General features: G+C 35.0%; 1 long non-coding RNA gene across 1 annotated transcript; it reads left to right on the forward strand.

Moving 5' to 3' along the window:
* Positions 1-6,722: 6,722 nt before the first annotated feature.
* Positions 6,723-15,888, forward strand: LOC137034678 (uncharacterized). Its single transcript, XR_010896965.1, has 7 exons — positions 6,723-9,226; positions 9,323-9,419; positions 9,612-9,656; positions 10,982-11,057; positions 14,103-14,205; positions 15,294-15,412; positions 15,552-15,888. It is a non-coding gene; the product is annotated as an uncharacterized lncRNA (long non-coding RNA).
* Positions 15,889-20,299: the final 4,411 nt, after the last annotated feature.

Here is a 20,299-nt window from a genome sequence, read left to right on the forward strand (position 1 = left end):
AATCTTTTCTTTAGAGGTTTTCTCATTCTGTCAATAGATATTTGCTCAGAATGGCAATGGCTATTACTGTAATTATTTTCATGTCATTTTACTGTACATTTTTGAATCAAATTAAAGGCAAAACTCCACTATATAAGTGCATTCTAACTCTTGCAGCACCCAGTCGACTTGGTGGCAGACAACACCCTGAGGACAACCAACAGAGAAGCAACCGAAGATGGAGACCCAGATGGAGCTGATGAGCTCACGTGCAGCCGATGGTCCCGGTGACCGAGGTGGAGCCGGGAATCCTGAGGACAGAGGCTGAGTAGGTGGGACTGAGGATGGCGGCAGAGCTGGGGGGAAGGTAGAGCCAGATGGAGCTGTAGGTGTAGGCAGGTCAATGCTTGACCAAGGGGGAGACCACTGAGCCTAACTCAGTGATGAATGGTGTTGGCAGCTTGCACACCTGGTAAGACTCTGTAGGTGGTCTGAGCTACAAAACACTCTGTCCTTATCATTGGTATGGGCTTGTCTCTCATGGTGGCCGGTCTCCACTGTCTGCGGTGGGCTCAAACAGCATCTCCGTCACATCGTTCATCGTTGGTGGTGGTTGGCTGGCCTCTGGCACTGGAGTGGGACTGGTGGTGAAGTCAAACAAAGGAACTAATAAGGGAGTAAATGAACACTGGAGGAAACTAATTACATAATTAACAGACTGTTCAAACTAAGAAACACAACACAGCAGACATGTGACACTGTAGTCATGTTGACAATTTTATTGATGCTATTACTACTTAATAGTAATAGATTACTACTACTCTGGACCTTGACTGTTGCAACTTTGTTGCTTTCAATGGAGGATGAAAAAACCTCTTGGATTTTGCATAAATATCATAATTTGACATGAAACAAATGTGATTTTTGGGTGAACTAACCCTTTAATATAACTCTGATTGTGTTCATCAAAAAGACAAATGTCATTGAAAAGAACATTCCTCCTCCTCTCAATGCTATAACAGGTGCCGCTCTCCCTCTCCAGCATGAGATGCAGCCTGTAACACATCAAGCAAAATTTTGGCATTCTCATGAAAATAGCATTCCCCTCCTCTCAATGCTGTGACAGGTGCCTCTTACTTGCTTCAGTGCGAAACACTGCCATCCCCATGCTGTCGAGCTGGATATCAGAAATAACAGAACGAGTCTACTAGCTCCATTTCGCTCGCAGACCACCACGCTTCTTGGGCATGATTTACTCCTCAGTCTCAGGCAACAGGTCTCATGTCCTCCAAGCCAAAGTGCAGTCTCTGCTAGAAAAAGGTGATGTGGAGATAGTTCCCTCAGAATGCAGAGAGTCAGGCTTTTACAGCTGCTACTTCCTTGTTCCAAAGAATGATGGCGGTCTCAGGCCCATTCTTGATCTGTGACGTCTGAACCGGATCCTCATGAGATTAATTTATATTGGTCAATCTGAAAGACTCTGACTTTCATATCTAGAAAGCCCCCCACAAAAGGCCATTCTTGAGATTTGCCTTTGAGGGAGTGGAATACGAATTCCTAAATTCCTTCAATTCATACTCTCTAGAGCTCCGCATAACTTTATGAAGTGTATAGACGCGGCCCTCTCTTTTTTGCAACAGAACAGAAAATCGGGAGCATGGCAGCCTTTTTCAAGTTGGGGTCTATTCTTCCCCTCAATAGATTTCAGAAGCGGCAAGGCTATTTGGTTGAAAGGTTAGGCTACAGCACTGGTTGAAAGACGTGTTCCACCTCGTGAGTGGCACACAGGCCTGTACCTTCTTAGAGTTCGCCACCACTGTGTTCTTGGTCCCCTTGAAATCGTCCCATTTTTATTAGAACAGGATAATGCTGGGCTCTGTTTCCAGAAGGAAAGTGGTCATGACAGACATCTCCAAGATGGGTTTGGGGCCCTGTGTGACTGCAGAATAGCCTTCAGCTCATGGGTGACTCCCTTGATGAATTGGCACATCAACCATCTGATGGGATACGTTGGCACTTTGATATTTAGGGTAAATTCACCTTTAGTTTTCTCCCAAACTGTACAGTAAAAATATATGACAATAAGTACAGTAATAGTCAGGTTGACCCTGAATAAATACCAGTTGACAGAATGAGCAAACCTATCAAGAAAAGATTTTTATGAGTGTTTGAAAATAAGACATGATGTAAGTGCTAGAATGACTTTTGATGTTTGAAGGTGAGTTTGCCTTTAATTTTCTCCCAAACTCTACAGTAAAATGTTATGCCAGAATGAGCAAACCTATTAGTGTTCGAATTTGGGCCATATGTGCTAGAATGCACTTTGATATTGGAGGTGAGTTTGCCTTTAAGTTTCTCCCATACTGTACAGTAAAATGATACAACAATGAGTACAGTAATATCTAGGGTGACCCTGAATAACAATCAATTGAAGGAATTAGCTAACCTATAAAGAAAATATTTTTATGAGTGTTTGAATATAGGCTACAGTGCAAGTGCTTGGATGCACTTTGATATTATAGGTGAGTTTGACTTTAATTTTCTCCCAAACTGTACAGTAAAATTATACGAATATGAGTACAGTAATAGCTAGAGTAACCCTTAATAAATATCAGTTGACAGAATGAGCAAAGCTTTAAAGGAAAGATTTTCATGAGTGTTGGAAAATGGGCCACGATGCAAGGGCTTGAATGCACTTTTAGTGCATTCAAGTGGAGGTGGATAGTGGAGATGAGTTTGACTTTAATTTTCTCCCAAACTGTACAGTAAAATTATATGAAAATAAGTACAGTAATAGCCAGGGTGAGCCTGAATAAATATCAGTTGACAGAATGAGCTAACCTATAAAGAAAAGATTTTTATGAGTGTTTGAAAATGAGCCACAGTGCAAGTGCTTGAATGCACTTTGATATTATAGGTGAGTTTGACTTTAATTTTCGCCTAAACTGTACAGTAAAAATATATGAAAATGAGCACAGTAATATCTAGGGTGACCCTGAATAAATATCAGTTGACAGAATGAGCTGATCTATAAAGAAAAGATTTTTATGAGTGTTTGAAAATGGACCAAGGTGTAAGTGCTAAAATGCATTTTGATATTGTGGGTGAGTTTGACTTTAATTTTCTCCCAAACTGTACAGTAAAATGGTATGAAAATAAGTACGGTAATAGCCAGCGTGTCCCTGAATAAATATCAGTGGACAGAATGAGCTAACCTATAAAGAAAATATTTTTATGAGTGTTTGAATATGGGCCACAGTGCAAGTGCTAAAATGCACTTTGATAGTGGGGGTGAGTTTGACTTTAATTTTCTCCCAAACTGTACAGTAAAATGATATGAAAAAGAGTACAGTAATAGCCAGGGTGACCCTGAATAAATATCAGTTGACAGAATGAGCTAACCTATAAAGAAAAGATTTTTATGAGTGTTTGAAAATGGGCTACAGTGCAAGTGCTTGAATGCACTTTGATATTATGGGTGAGTTTGACTTTAATTTTCTCCCAAACTGTACAGTAAAATGATATGGAAAAAGAGTACAGTAATAGCCAGGGTGACCTTGAATAAATATCAGTTGACAGAATGAGCTAACCTATAAAAGAAAAGATTTTTATGAGTGTTTGAAAATGGGCCATGGTGCAAACTTAATGTACTTTGATATTGTGGGTGAGTTTAACATTAATTTTCTCCCAAACTGTACAGTAAAATGGTATGAAAATAAGTACGGTAATAGCCAGCGTGTCCCTGAATAAATATCAGTGGACAGAATGAGCTAACCTATAAAGAAAATATTTTTATGAGTGTTTGAATATGGGCCACAGTGCAAGTGCTAAAATGCACTTTGATAGTGGGGGTGAGTTTGACTTTAATTTTCTCCCAAACTGTACAGTAAAATGATATGAAAAAGAGTACAGTAATAGCCAGGGTGACCCTGAATAAATATCAGTTGACAGAATGAGCTAACCTATAAAGAAAAGATTTTTATGAGTGTTTGAAAATGGGCTACAGTGCAAGTGCTTGAATGCACTTTGATATTATGGGTGAGTTTGACTTTAATTTTCTCCCAAACTGTACAGTAAAATGATATGGAAAAAGAGTACAGTAATAGCCAGGGTGACCTTGAATAAATATCAGTTGACAGAATGAGCTAACCTATAAAAGAAAAGATTTTTATGAGTGTTTGAAAATGGGCCACAGTGCAAGTGCTAAAATGCACTTTGATAGTCGAGGTGAGTTTGACTTTAATTTTCTCCCAAACTGTACAGTAAAATGGTATGAAAATGAGTACAGTAATAGCCAGGGTGACCCGAAATAAATATCAGTTGACAGAATGAGCTAACCTATAAAGAAAAGATTTTTATGAGTGTTTGAAAATGGGCCATGGTGCAAACTTAATGTACTTTGATATTGTGGGTGAGTTTAACATTAATTTTCTCCCAAACTGTACAGTAAAATGGTATGAAAATAAGTACAGTAATAGCCAGTGTGACCCTGAATAGATATCAGTTGACAGAATGAGCTAACCTATAAAGACAAGATTTTTATGAGGGTTTGAATATGGGCAACAGTGCAAGTGCTTGAATGCACTTTGATATTATAGGTGAGTTTGACTTTAATTTTCTCCCAAACTGTACAGTAAAATGATATGAAAATGAGTACAGTAATAGCCAGGGTGACCCTGAATAAATATCAGTTGACAGAATGAGCTAACCTATAAAGAAAAGATTTTTATGAGTGTTTGAATATGGGCCACAGTGCAAGTGCTAAAACGCACTTTGATATTGTGGGTGAGTTTGACTTTAATTTTCTCCCAAACTGTACAGTAAAACGATATGACAATGAGTACAGTAATAGCCAGGGTGACCCTGAATAAATATCAGTTGACAGAATGAGCTAACCTATGAAGAAAAGATTTTTATGAGTGTTTGAATATGGGCCACAGTGCAATTGCTGAAATGCACTTTGATATTGTGGATGAGTTTGACTTTAATTTTCTCCCAAACTGTACAGTAAAACTATATGAAAATGAGTACAGTAATAGCCAGGGTGACCCTGAATAAATATCAGTTGACAGAATGAGCTAACCTATAAAGAAAAGATTTTTATGAGTGTTTGAAAATGGGCCACAGTGCAAGTGCTAAAATGCACTTTGATAGTGGAGGTGAGTTTGACTTTAATTTTCTCCCAAACTGTACATGAGTACAGTAATAGCCACAGTGACCCTGAATAAATATCAGTTGACAGAATGAGCTAACCTATAAAGAAAAGATTTTTATGAGGGTTTGAATATGGGCCAGTGCAAGTGCTGAAATGCACTTTGATATTGTGGATGAGTTTGACTTTAATTTTCTCCAAAACTGTACAGTAAAACGATATGAAAATGAGTACAGTAATAGCCAGTGTGACCCTGAATAACTATCAGTTGACAGAATGAGCTAACCTATAAAGAAAAGATTTTTATGAGTGTTTGAATATGGGCTACAGTGCAAGTGCTTGAATGCACTTTGATATTATAGGTGAGTTTGACTTTAATTTTCTCCCATACTGTACAGTAAAATGATACAAAAATGAGTACAGTAATAGCCAGAGCACTTAATAAATATCAGTTGACAGAATGAGCAAATATGTAAAGAAAAAGTTTTTATGAGTGTTTGAAAATGGATATTGTGGGCTATTTTGACTTTAATTTTCTCGCAAACTGTACAGTAAAATGATATGAAAATTGGTACAGTAATAGCCAGGGTGACCCTGAATAAATATCAGTTGACAGAATGAGCTAGCCTATGAAGGTACTTTTTACAATTTTTATTTTTGATGTATATATGTTTTATATATAAAAATAAAACAATTTACATTAAGCATGTATGATAATTAACATTAAAATTAATAAATAATGTTTAAATAATTATTGTATATATAAAAACACTAAAATCAAAAATTTTAATTTAATAGTAAAATTAATGATCAATATTAATTAACATTACTATTAAGATTAATGTTAACATTAATAATGTAGAACAATAAACGAATATTAAACATTACAACAAAACATGTAATAAAATTAATAAATTATGTATAAAACTATTAGCATTAATTAATATGCATAATGTATAATAATTAATGTATAATATTTATATGGTAGATGGCGCTAAGTCACTGTCTTAATGCCTGAGTCATCGAGTCATTCATTCAAAGAAGCAAGTGGCTGTATTTATGAATGAATCATGACTTTCACGAACAATTCATTCAAAGTTGCAGATTCGTTCTCGAAGCACTGCTGTGTTGTAATCCTGCTGTTGTTTTCGATGCAAAATAGAGCAAATACTGACAATACTGTGAAGAATAACACTTAATATTACCCCTTTGTTTGTTGAACTGTTGTGTGGATATTTGGATTTGCATTCTTGCTCATATAATATTATCAACATTAAAAACAAGAACTCACAAAAGGTAGGCTATGTTTTGTATCAAGAGCTTGAATCTTAAATTGATATTTAAGCCCTTTTTGTGCCAGGCTATTGTTCTTCGTGCTAGTAAGTACTAAATCTGCAGGTACAGAATGGCAGTATGTTGCGCGTTTTGCTCAGGGTGCAGACTCCCCACGCAAACCTATACTGTAGGCTATATGCACCCATATGTGCACTGCATGTGGAAATGGACTCTGTCAGATTTGACCGCAAAAGATGTGGTATATTGATTGGATGTCATATGGCATATTGTACCTGTTAGAAAATACATGATCAGTTTTAATGTTATTTTAATGTAGAGAAGAATTAAATGAATGGCAAAATTCTGCATTTTGTTCGCGTAACGTTACCCCCTCTGTCACCTCACGTACCCCAGTTTTGGAACTACTGATCTAAACAATTGCCATGGCATATCTTACTTTAAATGTAATTCACGAGCAAATATATTAGCCTAGTAAGGTAGGTTTCATATGTTATATTCTCTTGTGCAAAAGACAGGAATAAAAGAGACAACAAGCAAGCATATTATTATTAATATTATTGTATGAATACTAAAAATATCTAACAGTAACAAAACAGGTATAGACGAGCCAGGCACACATAAGAGTGATGTTGTGAGGCTGCTGCATGGTGGACGCTGCGTTTCACGGTGCCAAGTCCAGTGATAGGTGCATTAAAGATTAATATAACAATGATAGATCGTCAGACAGGCACAACTGTTACAGGTTGTCGTTAGGATGGTAAATTTAACAATAAAAGATTGTCCAGGTAGAAGTAGCCTATATACCGGTGACAGGTCGAGTTGCAGGTACATATGTATGAAGGTACATATGTACATATGTTATAATGTATATATATACACATTATAACAGTGTCCTGCAACAGAAAGAGTTTACCCCAGCTCGGAAATTGCCAGCTGTGATGGTTATCTTCTCCTGTATGAGTGTGAGCATCAGTAGCCATGAGTCGCATTGAAGTGATGTCATCTCCCTCCCTTCGATTGATTGGCTAGAGGAGGAGCTGTCAATCTAGAACTAGTGGACCAATGGTGGCGCTTAAGCCCAGCCTAATTTACATGAAACTCGAACTGCAACATTTGGAAAAGCAAGAGCAGAACGTAGAAAGAAGAGCAAAGAGAAAAACTGCACAAGCGCACAAAATAGTAAAATATAAGCAGAAAATGTAAAGAGAGCAGAAAGAAAAGAGTAATAAAAGCAAGGAAAACAACTTTTAAGAACGCATAAACACAAGTTTAAGATTTGTGCAATATCATTTTTAATGTGTTTAAAGTTTTGATTCATGCTTGTTATGTTTTTTAAATGTGCTTTTAGTTTTTCGATTTACGCTTATTATATTTTGATCCGTGACCATGTTCTTTGCCATTCCGATCATTTTGCATTATTTTTTTAAGTTTGTGCTATATATTTTTACATGTGTTTTTAAATTTGTGATTCACGTTTATTATTTTTTGATCCGTGACTGCAATACAGTTGGCGGGAATCTGACCCCATAATAGACGAGTGACCTAAAAAAAAGTGCGGCTGGCTTGACCATGTATTCTCGACGCGCGGCCCACTTGACCGCAGTCATATAGACGGGTACGATAAATTAAAACCTTACGGAATATGCATAAACGGATGCATAGATGGATTTTCAAGAAAAATTATCTGGCTTGAAGCGTATAAAACAAATAATAACCCACGAGTAATTGCAGGTTATTTTATACAAGCTGTTGCTGATAATAGGGGATGCCCACACAGAATTCGCATCGACCATGGAACTGAAAACACTCATATTGCAGAGATGCAAACATTTTTCAGAGACACTACAAGTGCAGAATGTGTCACACTTGGTCCAAGCATTGGGAACCAGAGAATAGAACGATGGTGGTCCACCTTGAGAAGCCAGTGCATACAGTTTTGGATGGATCATTTTGAACAGCTAAAAGAAGATGGACACTTTGTGGACACCTTCATCGATAAATCTCTTATCCAGTTATGCTTCCAGCATTTCATTCAGGTAACACATTTAGTTCATGGTGGTTATAAAGAGTATTGGACTTGGATTAAAACATTAGTAAAGGAACCTACTTTAGACAGCATGAACTAATAAACAATACTTAGAGCATTTATTGATCTTAGTTAATGTTTTATGAACAAATGAATTATTAAACATCAAATGTGTTTGTTAACATTATTCAATGCATTATGAATTAACATGAACTAACAATGAATGTCTGTATTGTCATTAACTAACATTAACAAAATTTAATAAATACTGTAATACATGCATTGTTCATTTTTCATTCAATAAATTAATTATTATAATAACAAATTAATAATTTTTCATTAATAAAGTAATAAATGTAACCTTATTGTAGAATGTCACCAATATGATTAACAATTTTTTTTTTTTCCTATTTCTTTTCTTTATTGAAGGAAGAGCTAGATGGAAACGGTCAGTGCTTGGAATAGCCACAGGATTACGGCCAACTCACAATCCACGTGCCCCCAGTGGTCGACCTTCAATCATGTTTTCTGTTCCCAGCTTATATGGCGTGCAGAATTTCTTGCATCCAGTTTCAGAAATAAAACAGAGTATTTGCCAGGAGGAGTGTTTGTTTAAAGACTATCCTTGTGATGAGGATGTCTTTCAACTATGTGTACAACTCATGGCTGAGCATAACCTTGTCATGCCAGATGATGTTTATGAAATTACAGACCTTTACCTCCGACTTCGTGAACTGATCCTTCAAGGACTGGACTTGGAGGACTAGAAAATGGTATATTAGCCTACTTTCCTCATTACAAGCTATTTGAATGTAATATTGCAGTAATAATAATATTAATAATAATATATTTTTATGCACTAAAATAAGATCTGTGTCTGCAACCTTGGACCACAAGAGGGAACATCAAGGTTATAAGTTCTGAACGGAAAAGGAATGGCCTCAAGCTGGCTGTGCTATTTAAGGAGTAAGTCTTCATCATTATTGTCTTTACCTTGTAGGAAATCCAAAGTTAGTGTTTGGAGCAACTACCACCTGTAAAGATCCTTTTTCATCTTTTTGCGTTTGTCTTGAATTCTTTTGTTAAACATAACAGTGATATTTGAAATTGTCTCCTGAATGTTTAAACATGTAATTAACTTTTCCCATTTTCTTAAAGGTCACAACCAATCACGAGGCAACAAACAGCATTGATGGCTGGACTGTGAGCACACTTTTTATACTATTTATAGAATATTTAATATTCTATTAACTGTTCAATAAAAAAAAAATAAAAATACAGTACAGTCCAAAAGTTTGGAACCACTAAGATTTTTAATGTTTTTAAAAGAAGTTTCGTCTGCTCACCAAGGCTACATTTATTTAATTAAAAATACAGTAAAAAACAGTAATATTCTGAAATATTATTACAATTTAAAATAACTGTTTTCTATTTGAATATATTTCACAAAGTGATTTATTCCTGTGATCAAAGCTGAATTTTCAGCATCATTACTCCAGTCTTCAGTGTCACATGATCCTTCAGAAATCATTCTAATGTGATGATTTGCTGCACATTTAATGTGTACAATTGTACAAAATATTTGTGTACAATATTTTTTTTCAGGATTATTTGATGAATAGAAAATTCAAAAGAACAGTGTTTATCTGAAATCTAATCTTTTGTAACATTATAAATGTCTTTACTGCCACTTTTGATTGATTTAATGCATCCTTGCTGAATAAAAGTATTAATTTCTTTAATTCCTTTTCAAAAAAATAAAAATAAAAATTCTTACTGACCCCAAACTTTTGAACGGTAGTGTATAATGCTACAGAAGCTTTGTATTTCAGATAAATGCTGTTCTTTTGAACTTTCTATTCATCAAGGAATCCTGAAAAAAAAAGTACACAACTGTTTTCAACATTAAAAATAATCATAAATGTTTATTGAGCAGCAAATCATCATATTAGAATGATTTCTGAAGGATCATGTGACACTGAAGACTGGAGTAATGATGCTGAAAATTCAGCTTTGCATCACAGGAATAAATTACTTTGTCAAATATATTTAAATAGTACACAGTTATTTTAAATTGTAATAGTATTTCACAATATTACTGTTTTTTACTGTATTTTTAATTAAATAAATGTAGCCTTGGTGAGCAGATAAAACTTCTTTTAAAAACATTAAAAATCTTAGTGGTTCCAAACTTTTAGACTGTACTGTATGTATATATATATATATACACATACAGTATATATCATATGTTTTATTTCTTAAAACAGTGACATAACAATACAAAATATGACTTTGCTGTCCATGGCTGGTATTTGATCTAACATTCTAACTTAATCCTCACAATAATATATATATATATATATATATATATATATATATATATATATATATATATATATATATATATATATATATATATATATATATATATATATATATATATATATATAGCCTATATACTTTTATTTAACTTTTTGTTTGAACATTACATCTCACACAAGTCTCAAAACAAGCTTCTCTGTTCAAAGGCTCTGTTGTCATTGTTCATTGACAAACAGATGTGGACATCACAATAAATCAAGAGTATCTAAGCCACAATTTAACGTAAGAAGAAGTTATATTTCACTTTGATCATTTTTATTATTGTTGCCTTTTATAGTGATAAATGTGATTTATAGTGATAAGTCTTGCAAAATAACCTTGAACCATACTCCTGAGCTTTGCATTGTTGCTCAAGAATCCATTACCCATTGTCAGTGTTGGGGAAAGTTACTTTTAAAAGTAATGCATTACAGTATCGAGTTACTACCTAAAAAAGTAACTAATTACATTACTGAGCTACTTTTTTAATCTGGGCTGGGATTGCTTGTTTATTTTTTATATACAAAACTCTATTTTTGGCAAATGTAAAAAAGCCCTTTTATGGCAAAAGTCAAATGAATAAGCCTGAGGCTGAAGCTAATGTAAATTCTTGTCTGTACAGTAGACAGTGAAGCTCAAACAAACCTTTCAAATTGAAGAAGCAGCAAAGACACTGGCTATTATAACAGGATTAAATACATATAGAATATTTGTATTATTTAACATATTCAATAATTGCAGGTTTGCGTAATGTTCTGAGTTTGCATTTCACTGTTTTCATTCATTTTGAGGCATACTGAATCTGCTTTTGTGCAAGTGAGATGAGTAAATGCATGTTGGCATTTAGTGTAGTACTATGTTTACACAGTGCACACAAGGCCTCTGCACTTACTCTGCCCTGATTGCTGTTAGTCAATAAATGGGAAATAAAGTAACTGGAGTTGCTTTCTTGAAAAAATTACTCAGATGTTTTCTTGTAAATTAAAAAGTAATGCAACTATACTTTACTAGTTACTTGAAAAAAGTAAGGAATTACCCTCAATGCTGCCCTTAGTTTGCTTTTACAAACCTTTAACACTCCCTGTGGCTGAGCAACAGCTAAGAAAAAGACTGATGGTACAATAGCAGCTCAATGTGTATTGAATAAATAATTAAATAGGCACAACTCATATGCACTATTCGAAGCTACTGTGTAATAATTGGTGTGAGTATTGTTCACACCGATAATGTATTTATTTTTTTTATTTTTGAAAAGTTGATTATATCTTTTGTTGTAGTGTGTCAGTAAGAAATATTAGTTTACATTAGCAAACATTCCCTTTGCTATTAATTATAATATTTAACATAAATAATCCAGGGACATTTCTGACAACAGCTGATGCTCCACAAGTCTGATCTGACTTTGAGTCCATCTGGGATTACATGAAGAAAAAGAAAAAAACTGAGACAGACTAAATCCAGACGAACTGTGGCAATGTCTACAGCACACTGAAGAAAACTGAAAGAAAGCTGCCTGCAAAGCTACAGTAATGCGAAAAGTTTTAGGCATACTGTAAAGTGAGGATGCTTTCAATGTCATGAATAGATATTATGAAATAACTTCTATTAACTATATTAAATCAATATTTGGTGTTAACACCCTTGGTGTTTAAAACAGCTTTTGTTGTAGGTACACCTACACATTTACAGACAGCTTTGCAGGTTGCTTTCTTTCAAGCGTCTAAGTTTATTCTGTTTCATTTTGTAATACCAGATCCCTAAATGATGTGATCAAGTGTGGATCACTGACTGTTGTCAGACTCCTTGTGCATACAATTTCACAGGTTTATTACATTTAACAGCAAAAGGAATGTTACGAAATGCAAAAAGTAATATTTCCTGCTGATACATTTCAAAAGATATAAATGGCTTAAATAATATGAATGTGCCTAAGACTTCTGCATTGTACATATTGTATGTAATCTGCAACAAAAGTACTGGCTCATGCTCGTGAAATTATGCCACCACACTGGCGGTTTCCTTTCAATTTTTAAAAAAGTAATGTAAATAGTAGTGTAAGTACTGTTGTCAGAAAGTAATAAGTAGTTATATTACTTTGAAAGGAGTAAATATTAATGAGTAATAATTTTTTTTTTTTTTTGAGTTGTAACAATCAGCCAAATTGGTTGAGTCACAAGATCTAAAATGGGGTCAGATTTTACTGTGTGAGTTTGCTAGTGGTTAAAAGAATGACATATAAAACAGTGATAAGTTTAAATAAGAATTGTGTATTTACAATATTTCACAGGAACTTTAAAACAACACAATAAAACCAGGAAAACTCAGTCAGTTAAAAGCATACAGTCTCAAGTACCATACCCTAAAACAGTCCAAGAATCCTAGTGTGCTGATAAAAGTCCCAATGTGAGTGTCCACCAGTGTATATACAAATGTCCAAGTAGTGATAGTCCAAAAGTTTTGTCTGGAGAGGTAAGTCCGCAAATGGTAACTCCACAATCCAGTTAAGATGACTGTTAGTGAGTCCTTGTTTGTTTGCCATGCTGCTCTCTTTATACAGATGTTTTACCTGCCAACCATTCATTTCTTAAAGACATACACACTTAAAATGTTAAGAGGAATAAAATGGACTAAAACACATGTAAACCAATTAAAACTCTATAATACATAAAATCATTGTAATAAATAGAGCGGTAAAACATGCATTTTGTGTGACAGTGTCACAGAGTAACTATCCCAACAATGATGCTGCTGCAAGAATAGCATATATAATAACCCTGTAGCAAGTTGGGAAAGGTGGAGGGTGTCAGAGGAAACCTAAAGGAGCAAGCCTATTGGCTGCATATGTAACATGAACCAATCAGCTTGTGCCGAGTAGTTAATGCTGTTGATATTTTCAGATTGTGTTAAGGACCATCAAATCTAGAGTTTAATGACTGAACTGCATATTTAACAGATTGAATCTGTGTAAGTACATATAAATATCAATTCTGACGCAGCATATGAGATTCAAAGATGGATTTTGTTAATACTGATTTCATTTGATAACAGCCTTGTTGTGTCTGGTTATTAAAACTGAATTTATTGGTTATATTTAAAATACTTGGATAAAAGATGACTAAGATTGCCTATTGGAAAAAGTTTATTTCTGTCACTGCCTCATATTTACTAAGACTCAGTAGTTATAGTATGTGACCACTTTCCTGTCTGACAACTAAATGTGAGTCTCTGTTATCTGTTTAGGGTTAATAATGGCATACAATGTATTCATTTTCTCTCATGTCTCTTTAGAATACCATGTACCAATACCAATTACACTTCTACTGGGGATCCTGATTCATATGCTGTGGACATAATTAGGCTCCAGGCTCTATGAGCCTACTGTAAGTATCCAGTAAGTATCGCTTTATTCTATAAAGGTTGAAACACTGTGGTCACATGACCTGTTTTAAATGTCTTTACAAGCTTTCTGGGCCTTGAAAAAGGGAGTGCTATAGCTGGCAATGCAGGACTCATTTATTTATTTATGATTTAATGCCATATCAGCAGCAATGGCTATATTCATGGCAATCAGCAGTATCACTTCAATACATTGTTTACAATAATTTAACAATTTTGTCTTAAAAACAATCACTATACAAAATCAGGCATATATACCAATAACAACAACATTAATAATAACAACAATTACATAGTCTTTCAATTGAATATTGGGCAGAAATTCTAAAATTACTCCAGGAGAAACCTATTTAAAAATGTCCATTAATGTGTTCTCTGTATAAAACCGTTGTCTAACATTATTTAAAAAAGCACATTCTATTAAAATATGTTTTACACTTAAATTCTTACACAAATCACAGACCGGTTTCTCTTCCACCTTCAATAAATATGAATGAGTGAGTCTTGAATGTCCAATTCGGCATCTCGTATATACAACCTGGTCGTATGTTTTCAAAATAATAACTTATAAGTCCTTGATTTAAAACTGGATTCACCTTATATAATTTGTTATTTACCCATTCGTTCCATTTCATTTGCCATTTATTGTAAATGTACAGGTTCAATAAGGTTTAACGTCAGATGCTGGTATTTTACATTCTGTCATTTCCAAATGAAGTGCTTCCTTTGCTGCTTTATCTGCTTGTTTATTACCAGTCAATCCTATATGGACTGGTATCCAACAAAAAACAACATTAACATCTTGTTTCTTTAAAGAGTCCACTTTTCCTATTATGCTGATAATTATAGGATGTTCAGTTTTCAAAGAATCTAAGTGCACTTGTAGGCAGGATTTAGAATCTGTGCAAATTAAAAAATTACGTTGTTGTTCCTTCTCCATTTGTTCAAGAGCTAGAACTAATGCACAAGCTTCAGATGTGGAAATTGAACTTTGTCCAGAAATACACTTGCCATAGCGTTTTGACCCAATCACTATTGCGGCAGATACCCGACTGTCTGACTTTGATCCATCTGTGTACACAGGTACATGAGTTGGTAAGCTGTGTCTTATCAATGCAGGCCTCACTGCCTCACCATCAGATTCAATCAACAATATCTTAATTTGTGTTCAGAAGGTCTTACGGCTGTGGAATTACATGAGGGTGAGTAATTAATGACAGAAATTTCATTTTTGGGTGAACTAACCCTTTTATATTCTCCCATTATGATTCCTTGTGCATGTTTATACAACAATCATAGCGATGTTGAATTATTAATGATTAATGATTTGTGTTTTCACAGGGCAGGAATAATTTGTTCCATAATATCAACATTCATGCACAAAGGAGGACAGCATGCTGTGGCAAATAGAGATCTGGTTATTTAGGGCCAGATTAACAGGGCAAATTATCATTAGAGCTTAATTCCATAAACAATGCGATGGGGGAAATTCTGCAAGGCAAGTGATTTACTGATAACGCACACATTTTATAACACAGACGCAGACAGATAATTTTCATAATGACCTCCACCTTCTCAGTGCTAGTTCTTCACTGCATTTCTTTAGTAAATCCTGACAGTAGTTTTTAATGGCTGGCTTATGCTGTTAGTAATTCTGGCCCTTAGTTTTAGTAGGTAAAAAACAAAAAACAAAAAACACAAAAAAAATCTCTCTCTCTCTCTCTATATATATATATTGCATAATCATATTCATATATTCATATATATATATATATATTATATATATATATATATATATATATATTTGAATATGATTATGCAATTACTCTATTTTGTTTAAAGTTTTTATTCTTATTTGTAGTAGCTTTATGTAACCCAATTAGTGTTGATGCATAAAAATGTATTGAAATGATGGATTGTATAAAAGAATACTTTGTATAAGAATGATGTTAATTGCTATTATGTATGCATGTATACTTAACCATGTTGAAGTAGCTTGTATATGGCTGCTTTACTTTACTATGTTTGTTAAAAAGAAATATTAAACTGTAGTGTATAGTACGGAATAACAGTTACCTGTACTTAGAGTAAAGAATATTTATGTATTAGATACAAGGAAATTGTAATGCTGTAGATAAGGCATATTTTACAGACGAAATTAAGACAGACACAGAGAAGAGCCAAGAGGAGAGCTAACAGGAGAAAACACAGGCTACGTCAGAAACACCTTAAAAGAATTGTGGAAGACTTGGCAACTCTCCAGCTGATGACAGAAGAGAATTTAACATCAGCAGTGAACTGTTTGAGTATAAAAGACTGATGAGAAGACTGGCTAGACAGATACTGATTGAGCAGTGTCTCTCGACATTGAAACTTTGCTTTGTTTTGTTAACTTTGTTAGCCATATTTTTGGTAAATTTTCATTAAAATGATTAAATTGCAAATATTTTTGCAAATTTGTTTTTTATATATAATAATGAATGTTTCTTGAGCATCAAATCATCATATTAGATTAATTTCTGAATGATCATGTGACAGTGAAGACTGAAAATTGCTGAAAATTCAGCTTTGATCACAGGAATAAATTACACTTTACTGTATATTGACATAGAAAACAGCTGTTTTAAATAGGAATAATATTTCACAATATTACTGTTTTATCTGTATTTTTATTCAAATAAATGCAGGCTTGGCGAGCAGAAGATACTTCTTTTGAAACATAAAAAAAAAAAAAAAATCTTACTGACCCCAAACATTTGAACGGTGTGTATATATATAGCTACAAAAAAGGCAATACATTTTAAAAGGTTCAAATAAAAAAATAAATAAATAAATAAAAAGACAAGCAACTGTTTTCAACTTAGTTGTGCATTTATTTGATTGTGGTATCTTTTCCATATTCAAATGCACAAAAAAAAAAAAAAAAAAAAATGCAACAAACTGCAGTAAAATTATTTCAATAGAACAACTTTCATAAAACTCAACATTTCAAAACCGTTCAACCTATAGCATGCACTACAGGTTCACAATAATGCAACAAGCTCAAAGGTAATTTAAGAACAGTTCAAAGCCATTTGACTACAGGCAACATGAACAATTTGTATAGTTTAATGTACTGTAGGCTGCACCAAAACAATGGGGATATTTCACAATTAAAAGTCTAAAATGGATGTCCAACATAACCAGAACAAAATTAAAGTGAATGTTTTATGCATAAAATATATGTCCGTTTAAATGGAAAGGGGAAAATAGTACATTATATTAAATGTATGAGGAAGGTCTATTAACACATTATAACAAGCAATGTAATTGAGGTAACAAGGAAAACAGTATGTTTTCTACAGCATTAAGTGAACAAATTAAAGTGCTTTTTACTTTAAGCATGCATGTGTACGATGAATGTAAGTGTATGTAAATGTTACTATGTTCAGGCCATGAAAAACAGGTACCATGAGTGCTGGTCATAAATCATTTCAGTCACTAAATTATGTCCATGACCCAGACATTGCTTTCTAGGACTTTATTCATTTCAGATCTGAAATCTGGGTAATTGTCGTAGTGCACTGAAAGCATTAGGAAACAGCCACAGGTATGTGCCACTGGTCTTCTCTCAAATCCTTTAAGGTCTGTGAAATCAACTGTTATAGTTTTGCCTAAAAACAAATCTGATCCGGTACAGAATCTCAGAAACAGAGACTGTCGTTTTGCATCACACTCCCGCAAGTAAGCTGACAAATGCTTTGAAATGTCCTTCTGGTGCGTATTCATTGTTTCGGGGAATTTGAGAGATCTCACGATTTTCCTCACTGTTGGATTTAATGCACTGTACACATCTTTGATTTCCCCAAGGTCCTTGCTCAGAGGTCCAAGTATGCTTGTCCACTGTTCAAGAACATAAGCAGGCTCTTGAATCAAAGTCTTGTGTGCCAGTTCTTGCAAGATTTGTGTGAAGTTTTCTTCAGTGGGTATTCTCCGACAACTGTAGTTGTCCAAGATCAAGCAATTCTTCCTGGTCTGCACCACAAAAGTCTGTTCTGCAACCTTCTAAAACCACACGCTCTTTTTCCGCGACATACAACAAAAAGTTGTCAATTAGATCACTTTTTACAGAGCCTTGTATTGCCTGCTCAAAGAAGACGGGTGCAAGTTTGATTGGGAGGTATTTCTCTTTTTTCCATCCAAAGAGAATTATTCTGGCAACACTTTCCCACTTTTCTTTACCAAAATCATGACGAAGAAAGGGAACTTTAAAACCAGTGTGCACTGGTCATAAAATTCTTGCCAAAATTCTGACAAGCAATCCCTGAAGACTCCACCGATGTCATGGCCCATCTCAAACTGCCCATTTGGCAGGAGTAACTTCACTTCTACTTCACTTTGTGCATGTTCCAGTGTTTCATCACAGAAATGTGAAAGAAGTTCAGAAAATATCTGTCCACGATGAACAACAAGAATTTTTTTGTAATGGACGGGGGGTTCTGGGCTTAGAGGCAAAGTGTCATCTAAGATTTGTTCATCTAGTCCAGTGAGGTTTCCACTGAATACTGTCACTACATTGCTTGTGTCCAAATCATCTGGTGAGATCAGAGAAGAACTTTGAAAAGGAACATTCAGATCATCGGAATCCTGCAGATCCTCTGTGGAATGTAAGGGAGACACACTGTATGCACTTTCCACAAAAATTACATCATTGTCTGAAGCTTGATTGAAGTCAGTCATTTTGCTGGAAGAAGTGGGAAGGCTTTGATCCTGATTTTTATTGTGCAAGTCCTCCGTTGTGTCTGAATCTGATATTTCCACTTCACTTTCCATTTCAGCTTCCCTGTCCCGCTTTTTTGTTGTGAGATAGAACCTCATTATGGTGAGTTTTGATACATCATACATTTCTACCACTGTGCTTTTTTCGTCTAATGACACTTCCTGATAGTTTGTTAGATCCAACTCGAATTCTGAAAGGCTGCCAAGAGAATTCTTTCCATTTGGGAAAAACAAACGAATTGCCTCCTCCATCAGTTCTTTTCTTTTCCAATCTTTTGGCACACTCAGCTTCCTTGTTCCTCCTTTTTTTGCTCTCATTTGAACAAAGCCCTGTCCATCATAGTTCATCCACCCAATTTCGACTTTTCTCACAGTGCGCTGAGAAGCTTTTGTTCTAGTTGTTTGGTTTAGGCTTTCAGTTTCCGAATTATTTGTTTTTTGTCTTTTGTTCATGTCAGGGTATTACATGAAAGATGTGCTTCACTATCCAGCCCACTAGGGGGACTCAAGGAGTACCGTTGGGATAAGTTATAGATACAGAAGTGAATTAAAGCTGCAAGCAGCGTTGAGAGGGCCCTCGCACCCGGGCTCACCGCCACCCGTTGGCCTCAGGAAAACAGTGAACAGTGGGCGTCATGCATTTAAGTGAGTGACTACAGGAGAATTATGCCAAAGTCATTTCGAAATGCCACACTTCCTGCGGCCAACAGGTGGCGCTTTCACCATAACTGAATTTTGCCATGTTGATGTCTTCAGGCCAGGACTATCATTGAACACGTGAAGTTTGAAGCAGATCAGACATTGTATGCCTGAGTTACAACAACTTCCTGTTTCTTTCGTGGCGTTAATCGCATAAATTAGCACTCAGCCAAGTGTAGCATGATTTAACGTGTCTCTAGCATGTTTGGTACTTCGTGGCATAAGGAAATGTGACTCTGGTAGTGAATTACATTGTGAAGCATGCTATTTCCTGTTGCCAGCAGATGGCGCTATGACTAACTAAATATTGTCATATAGATATCTTTAGGCCAGGACTCTTATCACACATGTGAAGTTTGGGGCAGATCGGACATTGTATGCCTGAGTTACAGCAGCTTCCTCTTTCATGGCGAAACATCAGACTTTGTCAGGCCGCCACGGACACGCCCTTCAGTGAAAACTCTAGATCTTCGCAATTTAACGTCACAAAGGCCTTTAGATTAGACTGACCAAAAATGACATTGATCTGATTAAATCTCTAGGAGGAGTTCGTTAAAGTACGACGTCTGGAAAATGCAAAAAACGGTGAATTAATTCAAAATATCTGACTTCCTGTTTGGTTTCGGATTTCG

Source organism: Chanodichthys erythropterus, chromosome 13 (genome assembly GCF_024489055.1).
Source record: "Chanodichthys erythropterus isolate Z2021 chromosome 13, ASM2448905v1, whole genome shotgun sequence".
NCBI lineage: Eukaryota > Metazoa > Chordata > Actinopteri > Cypriniformes > Xenocyprididae > Chanodichthys > Chanodichthys erythropterus.